Here is a 19,785-nt window from a genome sequence, read left to right on the forward strand (position 1 = left end):
TCTGGGGGCCTGTAGACAAGGGTTCCTCCAAGGGTGGTGTTGGCGTTGATGTGGATCCGGAAGTGTAAGTGTTTGGCGGCATTGAGGGTGTCATCGGTGTTAGTAGAGATTCTGATGGTGTTCTTGTGGACTATGGCGATTCCTCCTCCCAGTCTGTTGGTGCGGTCTCTGCGGGTGATCTTATAGCCTTTGGGGATGGCTATGGCGATGTCAGGTTCAGAGGAGGGAGTCATCCAGGTTTCAGTGAGGAAGGCGATGTCTGGGGAAGATGAGGTGAGTAGGTCCCAGAGTTCGACGGCGTGCTTGTGGACGGTGCGGGTGTTGAGGAGGATGCAGCTGAGGAGGTTGCATGTGGTTCTGGCGTGGTGCTTGGTGGCTTGGGTGCAGGTGAAACTGCAGATCCAACAGGAGAAGGGTCCGTGGGTGTGCCTCGGGGTGGCTTGGAAGCAGGTGGTGGAGCGGCCTGGGTTGAGGGCGTGGAGTTTGTTGGCACGGTAGTAGCGTCTGGCGGCATGGGGAGCGCGCAGGCCATGGGGTTTGTCGCTGGGCGGCCGCCATTAAGAAGGGGAGGTGGGAGGGAGAAGCAGTTGGGAGGTGGGAGCGGTAGGTGAATGGGGGCGGGCCGCAGGGGACGCAGCGGCGGGAAAGAGAAAGGAGAGAGCATCCGAAAAAGCCGAAACCAAGCGAAAGCAGGGGAAAAAAAGGCAAGAAAGAAAAAAGGCACAAAAAGGCAAAAAGGCACAAAAGGAAATACAATAACAGGACAGACACACAATACTTACGGCAATCACTGTACACCAGGGATGAGGCGCAGGGGGGTGCCTGCGGGTGGTGGAGGGCCTCGAACTCGCAGCAACAGCAAGGGTGGGGTAGAGGGCACGGAGACAGTCAGGAGGAGCTGCGCGGCATGAGGAGTGAAACCCGACCTAAAATCAGGTCATGATAAACATGTTGTTTGTATCTTTTCAGCATCTAGAGCAGTAGATGAAGGAGGCATTGACCATGAAGGCGGGGAAGCAGCTGGCCACTGTGTGTCAGATGGAGAAACATCAGACACCGATGGACTCAGTGGCATTGAGGGTGAGCGACCTGACATGGAGGCCACTGGCTCTAAGTATTCTTCAAAGGCCTCCACAGAAGACCAGTCCCTAGTGGTGGCAGACCAGACAGGACCTGTTCTATCTGCATCCCTGTCTGGCAGGATTTCTATTCCACCGTCCCTCTTGCGCCCCCCGTTGGTCAAACCTGCCTGCCACAAAAAGGTTGGGGTCTCCTTTGCCACAGGCACCTCACCCTGCCCCTGTTCCCTCGGCTGCCGTCAGTGAAGAGGCTATTGACCTCTTACGCAGCATCTCTATATGCTGAACAGTGATTGCAAATGGCAAATAGGGGCTAAGGTGCCAAATGCAACAGATGGTTGCATTCCTGAATGCCGTTCATAGTTCAATTACTGGAATGAAGAGATCACTTGAGAAGACAGCCTCTGCACTGACTGCAGTCCCCGAACTGGCCCAACCGTGTGCCTCTACTCCTGTCCCTTCCTCATTTCAAATCCCACTTCCCACCCCAAACCAAAGCACGCTCACTTCCTTGCACATACCCACTTTAACAGACAAAAGCAGCACACCCACACGTAAACACGAACACACCAAGAAACACAAACATATACCCATTTAACAGACACACTACTAACGCTACACCAACAGGCACCACAACAATCACCACAACTCCCTCCACCACAGACACATGCACTACCACCACCACAATCACCACCAAACCCACATTCACCAGCTGACCCACAAGTACTACAACCACAACAGCCACCTCTACATCAGACTCACACACAGCCACAAACGGTCACACACACACCTACATGCAAAACAACACCCACCAGAAGCACACGCTCACAATCACCTGACTAGAGTACAGTGACAAAACCACACACATGCATCTACAACACATACAGACACACACACCACAACCACACCAATCACCTCAACCGCATACTCATCCATACATACACACTCACAGAAAAGTACACACACCCCTACATCCACCACATGTAAATACACTCACTCACCTGAATAACACACACCTTCCAAGACACACACCCAAACATGCACCATATACACCAGACCCACATGCACCTCCACAACAGACACATAGAACACCCACTCCAGCTCCATCTAACTCCCAAACCCCATCTTCTCCCACCCCTTCTGCCCCTTCTCCTCCACCCACCTTTATTGATCACCTGTCCCTGACCCCAAAGAAAAGCAAACCCACCCCTCCCAAGAAAGATCATTGAGGTGCCTGCCCTGCCCACTAGATGCCCCTTACTGTGAAGGTTGCCCCTTGGCAATGAAATTAGGAGGCAAGTCATTGGGCAAAAAAAAAAAAAATATTGATGCACTGCATCATGTATGATTGGACATTTATGTTTTATCTAAATTCATACTTTTTGAGAGACATATCTAATTTGAGAATAAAAACGTCTAAAACGTTTGCCCTGACATTACTTATGGAACAAAAGTAATTGATTGATGTCAATGTTGTTGATGAAAGTGTGAGAAACATGAACTTAATTTCATTTATGACAGTAAATAAAACTAGTTTTATTTTGGTATATTTGTCTAGTGCATACATTAGTGATGAACATTTATATGGATGTGTTAATTTTGGTGCAAGCATTCTTCATGATGATGGGCACTGACACCAAAATTAAACATGTTGATAATTTTGTAACCGGTTAATGCAGGTGTGTTATTTAATATTGATAAGTGTTAATGATAAACATATGTATTACATTCATACAAATAACCTTCAAGTTAATTATATTCATAAAATGCACTAGACAAGGAGAAATGTGACATCAATACATCTATGACATGTTTAAAGTTTAGGGGGGACAGTGGATGTAAATTTCATGTAAACCCACCTGTATTGTGTAGTGCAGTTACTACATTATATTGTATTTATGTAGTTACAATAATGTTTGTGACTTTCATCGCCAGCAACTAAATAGTCAGTGGAAGGATTATCCGATGGAAAACTGGTGGTGGGACGGATTCCGCCAAGATCAAAATCAAGCCCTCAGTCTGAACATAGAAATCTTCACCTCGTCTTCGACCGAAGGCTATCTGGTGACAATGCTCAATAATCAGACACCTCCTGCACCTTTGCCTTGCTGAACTGTACCTTCTCAGAACATTTTTCTCAAGACATTTTTCTGAGTCCAGAGGCAATCACTGACTGGGCCCGATTCACTTCTTGTATCAGAACCGCACTCCATCGCAGCTGCCATATTTTTCAACTCTGACCCGGTCTCACGCGTCTAAGTTGGTGCTTTTGGTCATTTATGAGCTAGTTTTTACTGAAACTTAAAAAATTCATGACACTGGTCCTACTGATTGCATTTTTGTTCTTTTGGTGTCAAATAATTTATTAAAATGTACAAAATTTTTCTAAATTGATGGCCCTCGTCAGCAGCAGCTTGGACTACGGCAACACACTCTACATCAGAACCACTACCAAGGTACAGAAAAAACTACAACGCATCCAGAACGCCTCTGCCCATCTCATCAAGAATGCCCCCAAACACAGCCACAACTCCGCCCTACTGAGAGACCTGCACCAGCTCCCAATACACAAGAGAATTAGATTCAAACGTCTCACGCATGCATGCAAAGCCCTCCACAACGCCGGACCAGAATACCTAAACCAAAGACTCCACTTCTATATGCCCACCAGGCAACTCTGCTCCGCCGACCTCACCCTCGCTGCCGTCCCAGGCATCCGGAAGGCCACAGCCAGAGGAAGGTCCTTCTCCCACCACGCCGCCAAGCCCTGGAACTCCCTCCCTATCCACCTCAGAAGATCTCTCTCTCTATCACAATTCAGAAAGGACCTCAAAACTGAATGAGCAGGGATTACTCCCCTGAGCTAAACAAAATATTCGGAATGGGGATTTTGGGTGTCCTATTGGCATAACCGTGTTAAATCCTGTATGACAGTTTACTCCTTAGAGCCCATGATTAGTGTGGCTGAAGAGTTTGGCCATCTTGGGTTTGCTTCAACACATTGCAGTTGGGTATGTTTGCAGTAATGCAAATATAAACTACTAGAGAAGTATGTAGGCCAGGGCCTGGGAACATTTACTCCTTTGGTCAGAGAGCAACTAGCAGGGTCTGAGGGTGCCCTCCACCCACAATCTGGTGAACCATAGAAAGCTAGACCCTGACCCAGCCTTCCATATAGCACTTTCTAGACCTGCAGAAAACTAGGAGATGACCGAACGTGCAGTCTGTGACCTGAGAGGGGCCCTTAAGTACTAGACATGCTCTCCCTTGTACCTAGGAAAAAGAAGAGGACTGCAAGCGTCAGTTGGCTAACCTGTGTGGCAAAAGGGATACAATAAGCTACAGGAGGCCTGTTCCTGGAAATTCCCAGCTGATCAGTAACAACTGGACCTGAACTGGCCTTTGCTGGTGGCCTCTTCCTGACACCCTGAGAGTCTCTAAGTGCCCTGCCCTGAGGTCCTGTGGCCTTTCAATTGTACTCCTAAAAAAGGCAAATAAACAGAAAAAGGGTACAGAAAGGCAGAAGCGTAGCAGACAGAAAAACAGAAGGCCACCACTGGCCACCATGGATGAGGCGCGTGCCTGCAGATGGGGAGGGCATCAAACACACAGAGCCAGGCAGGCTCACAGGATGCAGGGCAGTAGCAGCAACAGGTGGTGCTACGTGGGGGAGCAACGCAAACGCTGACCAGAGGTCACATACTCATGATCCTCCAGTAAGAAGCAACTGAGACCATCCTACCTCACATTGAAGAAGCTTACTAGGTGGGTTGATATCGAGAAAATTCTACATCGCTGGGCCTACTTCCACAGGTGAGTCACCTCCCAACATAAAGCCCATGACCCTGCACCACCCTGTTTGTTGATATCATGGATTGGGATGGTGTGATTTGACACAATCTGAATGGTGTGCCCTGAGTTGGACTACGTGACGCTCCTCACTTTGTTGCTCTTCCCGCTATCAAAAGGTCACATCCAGCAGACAAACTTGCTAGGGAGTCCTTAGGGAGGGGGTTAGAGGCTTGTGCAGGCCAGTGGGGTGTAGAGTAGTGTCAAGGCTGGGAGGCAAAGGATGTTGGGGAAATAACCATGGTGGCATAGGCTTGGTGCGTCATGTGGCTATAACCCTTATTTGGAAAATTATCCCTTGTGAGTGTAAGTGAGATCCTTGACAGAAAGAGAATTCTGTGTGTTGGGTCATTTGCAAGCTCCTGTTAAACCGTTGTTATTGTTTAATCACTCCATTATCTCTGAGTCAGTTTGTAAATTTAAGATTAAAAAAAAAGCACTGGATGTAAATATGGTTAATCATAAACCCAAACTACATGTTACATTAGTACAACTGCAGCAAGCTATATCACTAATGGACAAGATGATGGTGTCCCAGGAAGCAAGAGCCCAATAAGAACACTAAGATCAATGGTAGCCAGAAGAAAGAAGTCTGTAAAAAGGAGGTGAACACTGAAGTGGAATTCTAAAAATCAAAAACTGTTTTGGCCTGCCTGAGTTGACTGGACCATCAGGAAAAACCAAAGCTAAGATATTCATGAGAATCAGTGTGATGAAACCCTCTTGGGTCATACTGATTGATCATTAGCTAGTGGTTCAATGGGAAGCACAAGATTTGAACTAGAATGCTGCTGGTCAACCAAAGGAATTAGGTTTCAAAACTTACACTTTGGAGGTCCTGATGTCAATGTCATTAATTGTTTGTCCTGGAATCGAGCGAGTCTGGAAAAGAATTGGAAATCTCTTACCTTGATTTTTACATATGATCATAGCTTTGCAGGAAACATGGGAAACATCTAGCGTAAAATCTGAAAGTGGTGAATGGGTTATTTGATAGACCAATTGGTGGCCCACACTCTTAGTGGTGGTAAAAAAAAGATCTTAAGAGCTCGAGAACTGTAATGAATTTCAGGATTTTTTAATTGCATAAATATGGAGTAAGAAAAACCTAAAGGTTACTAGGGCTGGGAAGAATTTTGATTACGCCAGAGTAATCATAGTAATTTTCATAATTCCATGTTGCTATTAAATTCATTTTGCAGTTATCAAGCCTTGAAGTGCGAGTCTTTTGATGCTTGAGATACACGGCACCCCATTATGTGTGTATATATGTATATATATATATATATATATATATATATGTATATATATATATATATATATATATATATATATATAAAAATATACTGGTCAGTCACCAGTAGGTAGTTAAAGTTACAACCATTTTATTCCATGGACAGAGCTTTTTTTGTTTTGCCAATAAATTTGGCGCCGCTTGACGAATCTTCACGAAATTTTCAAGTCTTATACTTTGGCCAGTTCAACTGCTTTTTTCAAAGTTTTGGAGTGATCCATCAAGTGGAGGCTGAGAACATGAGGGAGGTCCTGAAACACTTTTTTCCCATTATGTATTAATGGGATTTTTCCAAAATCTTGAACAGCCCAAAATGCTTAACGGAATTACAACAAATTCCGAGATATTATAGTTTAAAAATATTGATATCTAGGGCCATGGATTTGAAGTTGGATTTGCAGATTTGGACCCGTGGATTTGGGGGAAAAGCAAGGCCCTGATTGGCTGGCCGCAACCTGACAGAAAAGATGTGGCTGCTATTCTGTTTGTCGCATCGTCTCGGGCAGGAAAAGAAGAGTGAAAAATCACATAAAGGGTCAGGCTACAGGACACACAGGGACCCCTCATGAGCAAAAAATTGACCAACTCTTTTTTTATCTCTCTGATCACAGATCTACGGGTGGCTCTACAAAGCCCGGATTTATGAATCCGAGGGCGGATCCACAAATCCAGAGAAATATTGAAAAAAAAACACACAAAAAAACACCCACTGCATCCAAACTCGTGGCTGTGCGCAGCTTGGGTTTAGGTGCAAGCAGGAGGGTTGGCCGCCGGCCAGGTCCGGCAGCCAACCCCCACCATGCACGGCCAAAGGCCATATGCTGTGCCACTTATATATACGTCTGTGAGAGCTAAAAAAAAAAAAAAACATAGAAATTCACTAAAAAAAACAAAGGTTACAGGGACGTTATAGTTAGGTTCTGAATCTCTTTGCAAAAAAAAAAAAAAAACATAGAAATTCAGTAGTTACAGTTATGGTTAACTCAAATAACTATAACTCACGTCCAAGGTGAAAATAACTTACACCTTCGCCATGCACAGCTAATTACTCCACATATTACATTACTGATGACACCTTCTATGGCATCATCGATATTATTACTGCAACATTTGCCATAAATTATTGATGAGAAACCTGTGTATTGTGGGGCCAAGAAAAAAAGTAACAATAAAATAAAAGGGGCCAGGGTAGGGACACCATGACCCCTCAGGACTGGCAAAAAAACATTTGTTTTAATTACTTTTTTGCAGTGAGTTCACAAGATTTGCAAATTCCCAACCAAAAAAGGAGAAAAAAAAAAACAAGCACAGGCTCCCACGCTCGTTTTTTTATAGGACCAGGTACTGGGGGCATTAAAAATGTAGGCCCTCATTAAGAGGCTGACGGTCATCAAACGGCCAGCCTCGTTGTGGTGGTCTTACTGTCACGGACCCGGCGGTAAAGACCGCCACATTACAAGTTGTGGGGTTTGGCAGAAGCCAAATCGTCACAATGCAGCTTGGCCTGCTGGATGGTGTTGAGGTCCTCCAGCCTGCCAACAGGCCTCTACCTGCCGGCTGGCCGGATTATGAGGCTGCAATCTGCCAGGCTTTCCCTGGTGGTAATCCTGCCATGTAAACCCTGGCGGTAAGGCACCCTGTGACAGGAATCCCCATTCCTGTCACCGGCACATACCCCCCCACCCGTCCACACACTTACAAATGCCCCCTCAACCATACACATCCATTCTAACACCCAACCTGCTCTCACACTGACCTACACACACACCCTCACTCACACATAGCCACCCCCCTCGGCAAACATTCACACCCCTGCCCTCTCTGCAATCATCCACACCCACACCGCTTATGCATACATTCACATACACACCCATCCACATACACATACATTCACACACACACACACACCCCTCCTCATACGCATACATTCACACACACATCCCCACTCACTCGCAGGCTTGCACACATGCACTCCCATTCGCGCACACACACACGCACACAGCATACACATGCACCCAACACTCCCCACCCCACCCCCTTTCTGATGATCAACTTACCTTTTCTGGCGAGCTGGTCATCCGGGAGGGGATGGGTCCTGGTGGTTTTGCACCGCTAGCACCAGCAAGACTTTGCTAAGCCATATTACGGCTCATAATAGGGCGGGCAGAGTCTTGCTGGCGTGGCAGTGCTGGTGATGAAACTGCCTTTTCAACTCCACCGGAGTTTTTTTTTTTTTTTTTTTTCTTTTTTTTTAATAGGGGGCCAGTGGCCACCCCACTGCCCTGGGGACCGCCACCTCCCCAGGGCGTCAAGTTTTATATATGGGAGGCCCCAGACTCCCAGCACCCTGGGGACCACCACCCCCTGGGGCAAAGTGTAAAAAAAAGAAAAGGGGCCCCTACAGGACCCCCACGTCCTGGGGACCATCACCCCCCCCATAGAGCCTCTGATGGCCCTGTGGACCGCCACCCTCCAAGGCGAGCACCTGGTATATCCTGGGGGTCTCCACCAAAGGACATAGCTGTTTGCTGTGGCATGGCAGCAGCACTGCAACTGCATCCAAGCCACAGCAAACACTTTGGATTTTGACAGCGAAAAGTTTCATCTCTGTCCCCTGCACGCATGCAGAGGAAAGAGATGAAATGCTTCAGCAAGCAGCTTCGTGCTTGCTGAAGCATTGGCACTGCGGGGGAAGCCTTAACTTCCCCTGCAGTGCCAGGTAGCCCAGATAGATAGGGACCGTGGGGGAGCCCTTAAGGCTTCCCCTGTGGTGCCAGCTAGCCTGTAAAGGATTTACATATATTACTTTAAATTACTTTACGTTAAAAAGCCACAGGTTACAGGGTTGGTATAGTTAACAAAAAGAATTTTAAAAAACTAAGAAATTCACTTACAAAAACAAAGGTTACAGGGCCGTTATTGTTAGGCTCACATTTGAACGTACAAAACCAGAGAAATTCAGCTATTAGAGTTATGTCAAGTAACTATAACTTGTGTCCTAAGGTAACTATACCTCACGCCCTCAACATGCACCGCTAATTATCCCACATATTGCAACACTCATGACATCTTTGATAACATGGTCGATAACACTGTAATATTTGCAGTATAAAGTTTTGAGGAAAAAACTGTGCACGTCAAGAGCGCGAGTTATAGAAACTTTAGGGCATGAGTAATGGGGCCATATGTACAAACACATTTTCCCATTGACACAGAATGGGAAAAACCCTTTGCTACATCTGGCCCATAGTTATTTGAGATAACTCTGCTGATTCTCTATGGTTTTGAACATTTAAAATGTGAGTCAAACTATAACATCCCTGTAACTTTTGTTTTTTTCAAATATATATATATATATATATATATATATATATATATATATATATATATACACACACATAAAACCTACTGTTGGTCGCCAGTAGGTAGTTATAGTTAGGACCTAGAATTTAAGGAGTAATTAAAGGATTTCTAGATTCCAAATTCTCAAATAGTGCTGATCTCGTGCTGAGATCTGATTCAAACAGGAAGTGTTGGCGCCAAGGATGAAAAGTCTAACAGCAGCTGTTTCGAGACTCAGCTTTAGCTGAGTCCCCAATAAACAAAACACAGAAAACAAAAGAAAATGGGGCGGAATACCGTTGCCCTAACCTTGGTTCTGGGGTTCCCCGGGGCCCCCTTAAGGCTAAAAAGCATTTTTTTTTTATTCACAGTGAAAATAGCGAATATCCGCAGATTTTGCCCTGGATTAAAAAACAAAAACAACAAGCGTGGTCTCCTTTACTTTCTTTTTATCATGCCCTTGTGTGGGCCAGGTCCCGGGGCAGTCAAAAAATATAGGAAGGGGAGCAGGGCCCCCCCCAGGGCTTATCAAAGCCCAAGTGACCACCACCTCCCCAGGGCAATCCAATCAATGTTAATATATGCAGGGGAGGGCCCGCATGGCAGGTCCTGCACCCCGGGGACCGCCACCCTCCCAGGGCAAAGTAAATTTTCATGTGTGTGTGGAGCCTGTACAGATTCCCTGCAGGTCAGGGGCCTGCCACCTCCCAGAGCAATGCCATTTTAATGTATCTGGGGAGGCGCATGGGGCCCTGGAGACTGCCACCACCCTGGGGAAAATTATTTTAAATCTATGCAGGGGGCTTGTGACCCTTTGCACCCTCTAGACCGCCACATCCCCGGGGAAAATGATTTCAAATCTGTGAGGGAGGGCTCACTGCTCCTCCATGCCTTAGGGATCACCACCTCCCTGGGACAAATGCATGTAAATCTTCCCGAGGCTACAATTACTCAATGTGTGAGGGGGCCCCGTGGACCCCCCTGCCCCACAGGGATCCCACCTCCTTGGGGAAAGCAATAGTGAATGAATCAGGGGGCCTCAAGGACCCCTGTGAGCCCCAGGACTGCCACCTCCCCGGGGCTACAATATAGCATGACAAGGAGGTCCGTTGCAGATCCCTGGCCCTGAGGATCCCCACCTCACCGGGGCCAAATTTAAACAAAGGAGGGGGGCTGCACTGACTCCTTCCTCAAGCCATACCCATCAGTGCTGGCTCCTACTACCTCCTGAGGTGCCCACCCTCCGGATGTAGCTGTTTGCTATTACTTGGCAGGAGCGGACAGCTCCTGCTATGCAACAGCAAACATTGCTAAAAGCAGAGTTTTCTTCTTTCTCTGCCCACTGTGATGTGGGCAGGTAAAGAGATGTAAACATTTCTCCCGGAAGAAGGGGGCTGCTATTTAAAGCAGCTACATTCTTGGGGGAGGAAGGCCTACTCCACAGGAGCCGGGAGCTTGTTGGGAGTGTGGGGGCCTAGAGACTTCCCCCCGCTGCCCATGTGAATTGAAAAAATTAATATTTCAGGATAAAACTGCAGGCCTGTTCTTCCACCTTGAAAACTTAACTTATAAAGACGCTTGAGGAAGAATATCATTGGCAAAGTTACAGACACACAAGGTCACTGGAGACATTGCCACAGAGATGTACTATATACTGTATATACTGTATATATACACACTAATTACCCAGTAGAAAGTATTCTAGTTGGGTAGACGCCATACACAAAACAGTGGCCTCTTCTTGGATAAATATGCAGGGCAGGATTCTCTCTGGCATGATACTTATTTGACAGAAATCAAACCTCAATAGGAAGTACTTGCAGATAATAACAAAGCAGATGCACAAGTTCAGGGTCCACTTCTGTAAGGTTCTAATCATCCTAATTTCTTGTGCATAGTCAAGGCAAAGCAAGTGTTTTTTTCTCTGCATTTCCACCTTGAAATGTTATCTGTAATCCCTGATGGAGGTGTTTGCATCCCTGTTTTTCTTCAAGCGCAATATCTCATGTAGTGACTGTGACAAGTGAGAGTTTACTTGTCAACTGCTGCTGAGACCCAACCCCCACAGCGCACTGCTGAAGAACGTGCACAACATGGTTAAAATTACTTTACATTTAAAACAACATCGAAATTCACTGAATAAAACAATGGTTACAGGGACATTATAGTAAGGAAATAGAATTAAAAAAACATAGAAATTTACTTAAGAACCAAAGCTTCCAGTGATGTTATAGTCTGGTTCAATTTGTGCTCTAAGGTAACTATAACTTGCACCGTTGCCATGAACAGTTTTCCTCATCAATACTTTTATTACAAATGTTGGAGTTATATTCGGAGTGATATCATAGAAGATGTCATTATCAATGTAATATGCGGAGTAAGATGCAGTGCATGGCATTGGCACAAGTTATAGTTACCTCAGAGCACGAGTTTGAGTTAAGTATAAGTGTTGAATTTCTATGGTTTTGTGCATGGAAAATCTGAACCTAACAATGATGTCCTTCTTACATTTTGTGTTTTTTGGTGAATTTTAAAGTTTTTTTTAATTCTTTTCCCCAACTATAACATCCCAGTCACCTTTGTTTTTTTCATTGGATTTCTAGGGTTTTCTAATGTTAAGTAATATTAAATTACCTTATGTTAATCCAACCATTACCCCTCACAGCCTTCAATCTTGCACTGTGGGGATTGGCCATAAGACCTGGCCTGCGCCAAGGCCTTACAGCCAAACCACCGTAGGCACCAAAACTTGGGCCATGCACGGCCATGAATGTGCACAACAGAGGTTGACCACAGGGCTTGGGTCCCACCCAGGTCACTTTTATAGACCCTTGAGTAAGCAAGGATGCATTCACCGCCATCAAGTATTTTCAGAACATTTTTTAACATGGAATTGGAGAGAAAACAACCTTGCATTGCATTGGATTGGATAAGTTCAACCAATTTTCCTTTACAGAAGCGGAGCTTCAACTGCAGCACCTGCTATGTTTATATTAGTTAGTGCATCCTGTCGAGGTTTAATTTCTGTGAAACAACAATCGGTCAGAATGTATCCTCACCTACTTATTTATTCAAGAAGACTCCACAGTTGTACGCAAAATGTCTACTTTCTACTTGCTAATTAGTAAGTGTTACCTCATTGGGTAAATGTATAGTGCACATTCTATGCTACCACTGCGTATATGACCATGACGTAATGACTCCAGTGACTTTGTCTGGTGTAATTTTGGCAATGTGACTGTTCCTCAAGCATCTTTCTATTGATATCTGTGCTAACATGAATCCTCATATAGAGGATTCAACAAAAAGTTGAAACTCCACCAAACAGGAGTATTTCCTCTTAATGATATGAAGTAAGTGCTTCTTTGTTTGGTGGAGATTTGCACACACTCCTCTGCATCACAAATGCTCAGGGGGCCTTTTTTTTAAAGCCTTCCATCAAGCTGGAAAAAGTCAAGAAGACTGATGCATACCACTAACATATGTGGGGCGGGGCCAAACACACAGAGCTTTGAGGTCAATTTGCGCATTTACATACTAGTAATTATTAAAGGGATGAAGGATTGACTCTGCTGTCAACAGGCAAGGACAGGAAAGATCCCGCTCGTCACAGTCACCACAGAAGAGATTGCGGTCTAATAGAGCTATCCATCAGACCCTGGGGGAGGGGGGTGGCTCAATTTCCTGCAGTCCCAATGCTCCCCCTGTGGCTCCCAGGTACCCGGGGTCATATATAAATATGTATATAGATATAGATATATAGATATCTATCTATAAATATAGATAGATAGATGGACAGATAGATAGATCTATGAATATAGCTTTATATTAAATATATATTTACTATAAAAGTAACTGGGACATTATAGTTAAGTTCAGATTACACACACACAAAAAAACATAGAAACTCAGCAGTTATATCTATGTCAAGAAACTTTAATTCATTCCCTAAGGAAACTATATCTCGCACTCAGTTCTAGTTATATCTGGACCTAAGTATAACGTCCCTGTAACCTTTGTTTTTTAGTGAATTTCTATATTTATTTAAGGCTATTTCCTAATTATAATGTCCCTGCTTTTTCAGTTAATTTTTAGGGTTTTTTAACAGCAAGTAATATTTAAATACAATCCATTAATCCAACTGCCGTTGTGCACGGAATTTGGCTGTGTGCTGCGGGGAGGATAAGGGGGAAAGTTGGCCACAGGGCATGGCCTGTGGCAAGGCCCTTCAGCCAACCCCATGCTGCACACAACCTTTGGCCATGCATGATGGGAGTTGGCCACAGGGCCTGGCTGCAGGCTAAGCCCTGTGGCCAACCCTCTACATGCAGCCAAACCCACACCATGCATGCCCTTTTGCCGTGCACAGCAGGCAGTTGGCTACAACACTTGCAGCTAAACCTCTGCATGCAACCAACCCCACGGTTTTCTGGGTCTCTGAGTGGGAGTCTGGGTGGTTGTATGGGTGTGTAAGTGGATGTGTGAGTGTGTGGTGGGTGGATAGTTGATTGGATGTGTAAGTGGCTGTATGAGTGTTAGAGTGGGGTTTCAGTGGTTTCACTGTATGAGTGTGTAAGTGAGAGTGTAAGTGGCTGTATGGGTCTGTGAGTGGGTCTATGAGAGGCTGTATGGGTGTGAATATTGGTGTGTGAATGTGTGAGGCTGTGTGGGTCTGTGAGTGGGTGTGTGAGTAGTTTTCTGGTTCTCTGAGTGGGTGGGTGTGTGGATTTATGGATGTGTAAGTTGATGTGTAAATGGGTGTATAAGAGAGTGTGTGGGTGGGTCTATCAATGTATGTATTTGTTTTGTTGGAGTCTGGATATGTGAATCGACTGCGGATTCACAAGTGGGCCGTGTCGAACGCCGGAGCAGATCTGCAGATCCTCACACATGCCAAAAAAGTTTTTTCTGCATGTCTTCCCCATAAGGGGGTCCCTCACAGACTCCTCCATCATTCCCATGGGGTCAGGATACTTCTACCCTGACCCCCTGCTATCAGTTTTAAATGTTATTTTCGATGTGACTGAATGCCAATACACAAAATAGTGGCTGCAACTTTCCTCTCTGGTTGTGACCAGTCAATCACTGCATTGCTGTTTAATAATTCCAAAACTACTGAACAGATTTTCCTTAAGTTACAAAAAACACTTGTTCTGGACCAAGATCTAGCTTTCTGCCAAATTTGGTGTAATTCTGTTCACCAGTTCGGGCTGCAGTCATGTCTAAAATCCCTATAAGAAATTGAATGGGGAAATGGGTTTTTGAATTCTCTTTTTTCTCAGCCCCCGCTTTAAAAAATCACCCCAAAACATTCAAGACAGCAGCTGAAGGGAGTGGCAAACAAGTTTTGAAACTTTTGTGAAGATTTGTGAAATGTCACCACAGTTATTAGCTAAACTAAAATGTTTTCCTATGGAAACTAAGTGCTAATTATAACTATCCACTGGGGACCGCTAGTAGGTAGTTATAGTTAGAACCATGTTTCCATTGAAAGAGTGTTTTTTAACTTCCCTATTTCTTTGGCGCCTTTTGACGGATCTTCACAAAATTTTACCCAAAAATATGCCTGTGAATCTTGTACATGGGAAATTTCAGAGTGATCCATCCAGCGAGTGCTGAGAAAAAGTGGGGGGTCAAAAAACATGTGTTTCTATTTATAATTCCCATGGGGGATTTTAGACACAACTACAGCCTAAACCGCTGGTCGGAATTACACCAAATTTTACAGAATGGTAGCTTTTGGCCCAGAAAGAGTGCTTTTTGTTATTTGGTATAAATCCATTCAGTACTTTTTTAAATATGAAAAGTAAACTAAATATAGATATCTAGAGGTGTGAAGGGTTCACAAATAATAACAAGCTTATGCAGGCAAATGCAGAGCTCTGATTGGCTGCCAACACATCAACCGTGAACTGTTGTCCGTCATCTTGGGACAACCTGACCCCTTAGCTATGGTGCTGTGGTCCCATAGGGACCCACCCAGCGCATAAAGGCATTTAAAAAAATATTTTGGCAGTGATTTTGTGGTGGAGCCCCAAATTTGCGGCAAAAATAAAACAAGGTCCCACGCTTGTTTTTAAGAAGCTCCCAGGTTGTCAACGTCCCAGGGGCATTTTGAAATAATGGAGGGGGGCACAGAGGGTCCCCTTCTTAGGGCATTTTAATGCCTTAGGGATTGCGACCTCCCAGGAGCTTGTTTATAATGAGTGCAGGAGCGATCAGCCCCCGCAGCCCCGGGGACTGCCACCACCCTGGGGCATTGAAATTATGAGTGTGTGTTGGCAGGAAGCCTGCCGAAATCCCAGGGACTGCCACCTTCCAGAAGCTAATAACAAATTAAATTTGTGCCCCCCTATTTGTTTGGTACAAATGTTATAATTAGGTTTAAACGCAGAGCACAACAGAGTCACTTCTGGCCTAATGGTCAAGGTGTTGTGCTGTCACTCAGCAGGCTGAAGGTTCAAATCCTAGTATCACTCAGCAATGTGTCTGTTTATTTTCTAGTGTTTCCCTGTTAAACTTTCCTAGTGATGGAACATCTAAGTCTTTTTACCTTAAGAATCTGTAGGTTGAATGTCATATCAAAGTATGGGCACTGCACAGTAAGGAGTGACCTCTGGCCTTGTGGTTAAGGTCTCAGACCTGAACACTAAAGGTTAAGGGTACTAGTCTAGGTGGGTCTATGGTCATTCCCTGCTTTAGTTTCTCTTCAACTATAAATATTTAAGTTACATACTGAAAGGTGATCTCACTCTTTCTTATTGACAAAAACATTTTTCTTTTCAAGCTGTCGGGTAATATCTCATCCTAAGTATATATTATTCACTCTCTCCCTCTTTCTCTCAGGGTTGAGTGTTTAAGGGGGGTTGGGTGCAGAAAGTGGCTGTAGGCCAGACTCTGTGGACAAATCCCACAGCACATGGCCAGGCCCTGAATGCAACTGCAGCACAGCATGGCCAAAGGCCCTGCACGGCAGTGGTTTGATTAACATATAGTAATGAAAATTACTATACTTTAAAAAAAACATAGAAATTCACTGACGAAACCAAAGGATACAGGGACGTTATAGTTAGGAACCCCAAGACAGCCACCTCCATTTTGTGAGCCTAGCTTTTTCCCTGTGCCCTAATACAGCCTAGTGATCAAGGAATCCTAGGAGACCTAGGTAAGGAGCCCCAGATTTTCTGGGAAATCTTGTTATTTGTTAAAACATGTTTTGTACTGCTACCCGTACCTGTTTATTTTAGGCTCCCTGTGTTTTAGGCAGCTTGGCCTTTTTAAACTGGCGGGTTTTTTAGCCGTGACTGTTTGAAATTTCCCTTCTAGCTTGTGGCAAAAGTCTGCATAAAGGCCCCCTCTTTTTTTTTTAAAGTAAAAAGGCTACATATACCTAAGTGGGTAACCAGAGTGTGTTTAGGAGCCTGCTTAATCTGTTTCTTGATTTAAATTGTGTTTAGAAACTGTCTTCATCAACTGTTTTTGCCTTGAAAAAGCTTAAATATTTGCGTGCGCGACAAGCAGTATTTCAGTGTTTTTACAATCCCTCCCTTACCTGGAAAGTAGACTCTGCTAGCTTGGAAGTGTGTATCCAAGGAGATTCTGAATAGAGCAGCAGCTCCCTCCTCCCTTCAGACAGGGGCTTGGGTTTCAGTTAACTTGGCCCTTATATACGTTTCTTCTGGTTGTTGCATATATTATTGTGATTGGTTGTTGGGATTAGTATTTCTATTGGCTTAAAGATTAGGGTTGGTGTTGTGATTGTTACTAGGGTTGAGATTCCTATTAGTTCATGTTTTAAGGTTTGGGGTTGTAATTGGTACTAGGGTTGAGATTCTTATTGGTTCATGTTTTTATGGTTGGGGTTGTGATTGGTACTAGGGTTGAGACTCTTATTGGTTCATGTTTTTAGGGTTGGTGTTGTGATTGGTACTAGGGTTGAGATTCTTATTGGTTCATGTTTTTAGGGTTAGTTTTGTGCTTGAATGTGAGGACTAGGGGTATGATTGGTGAATAGGGCTGGGTCTCCCATTGGTTTTGGGGTTTAGGGTTACAAATCTGACTGGATAGGGCTAGGACTATGGTTCTATTGGCCAAGAGGGCTATCTAAGCCTAGGGCTCAGGGTGTCTCAACCCAGGCATCATGGCTAAGGGCGGAGAGGACAAAGGCATTTGCCTGTTTGGGCCTGTTTGGGACTGGCCGGGCCTAGGGCCAGAACTGCTGCCCAATTTTCCATTTACCAGAAAGGACCTTACTCCCTACACATCCATCAACATGCAAACATTATCAGCAAAGACATCCAACTCATGCATCTCAAACTGACATCATACAGATTACAATATCTCACCAACCAACACAAAACCCCATATACCACACCTACACACATATCCATCACTCCTACAACAGTAAGACACCTTCGTTCTCACAGCAAACACTACTCTGTCCATTCCCACTAACACAACCTGCCACTGCCCACACAACACAAAACCACAATATACATTACTTTCTGCCATCCAGATACACACTCCCTGTGCATACAAACCAACAGCACTATCCTCTGTTTGCTCCTGCCAGACCCCCTTTTATCATGACAATACCTAGGCACAGCCTTCCAACACACCATCTACAAACACCCTCCCCCTCTCTTCACCAATTACACACAACCATACCATCCTCACACTCCACTCCACTCCACCACACATGACCACTTCCAGTGATCAAAACACCCCTGACCCACATCCATCCCCGCTTACACAACTCATATATTCTTCTCCAAAACACAACACCCCCTGTAACATTGTAATACCACTCACCAGCACTAACTCACATACAGATTCTTCACAGAAAACCACAACATCACTATCTCATCTCACTATTCCAAAAAAACAAGAGACCATACACATCAGCACATCAAAATAACACAAACTTTCATAATACTTTCCGTCACACCACCTCCCACCCTCATGACTACATAAAGAAAACAAATCCTGACCAATCTTTACCGCTACATTTTCACTCTTCACAAACGTCTACCTCAAGCACCCCAACAGCTCCTCCACCACCCCTAACCCATATGCCTTCCACACTAAACAGACACAAACAAAATAAACAACATACCACTCTTAACAACTTTGCAACCCCGTGTCTATTACATAATAAGGCTACTCTACAAACAAAAGTACATCTTCATGTCTCTCTCTGACACCAAGTCCACCACCGACACACACAGACCCAACACAATGCCTCCGAAGCCTGCTAGACTAGAAACCCTATATTGAAAAACAAAACTACTGTGACCCTCACACAGTTATCACAACTAACAACACACCTGCTACAAGCTTAAAATATACTGCTCACCCTTCTCCAAAACAAAACACCACCACAAGCACACATTTTCTAAACTGCCTGCTCATAAATGCTCGATCACTCTAAAAAAACAAGCACCACATCTACAACCTGCTCAGACACACAACTTGACTTACTATTCGTAATGGAATCAAGGTTGGGAGATGACATGGCCCCAGTTTTGCATGAAGCCATTCCTCCGGGCTATCAAACCATCACACAAAACCGTATAGGCAAGAGAGGAGGTGGACTAGCTATTATATTCAAACAAGTAATAAATCTCCGTAAAACAGACAACATTTCCATACAAGGTTGTGAGGCCCTCCTCACAAGATGTAACCCTACTCCAACTTCCTCCTGTAACTTTCTCCTCCTTTACGTATCGCCACCTAACAACTCAACATTCCCAGACACTTTTCTAGATACAGTCTCAAACCTTATAACATTATACTCAAACCTATGCATTCTTGGGGACCAAACATTTGGTTCAACAAACCCAAAATGTCCCACCAAAAGCTATCACCACTGGCCTAGTCACATTGAACCTACATCAGATTGTACACAATCCTACACACATTGCTGGACACATCCTAGATGTAATTTTTGCAAAGCCTGAACTAGTTACCGTTCATAGTATCATGCCAAACACATGGTCAGACCACCATTTCATAACTTTCTGACACAAAACACCACAAATCAACACACCCCATAGCAACTTACATACATGCATCTATCAACCATGGAGCAAACTTAATTTGTAAGACTTAGAAACAGAACTAACAGCCAACACAGAACTAGATATAATTAATTATGTTCCAAAACTTTATGAGTAGCTACAGGAAGCTTTTGATATCCTAATACCACTCGGAAAACCAACA

The sequence above is a fragment of the Pleurodeles waltl genome, chromosome 9, assembly GCF_031143425.1.
Source record: "Pleurodeles waltl isolate 20211129_DDA chromosome 9, aPleWal1.hap1.20221129, whole genome shotgun sequence".
Classification (NCBI taxonomy): Eukaryota; Metazoa; Chordata; class Amphibia; order Caudata; family Salamandridae; genus Pleurodeles; species Pleurodeles waltl.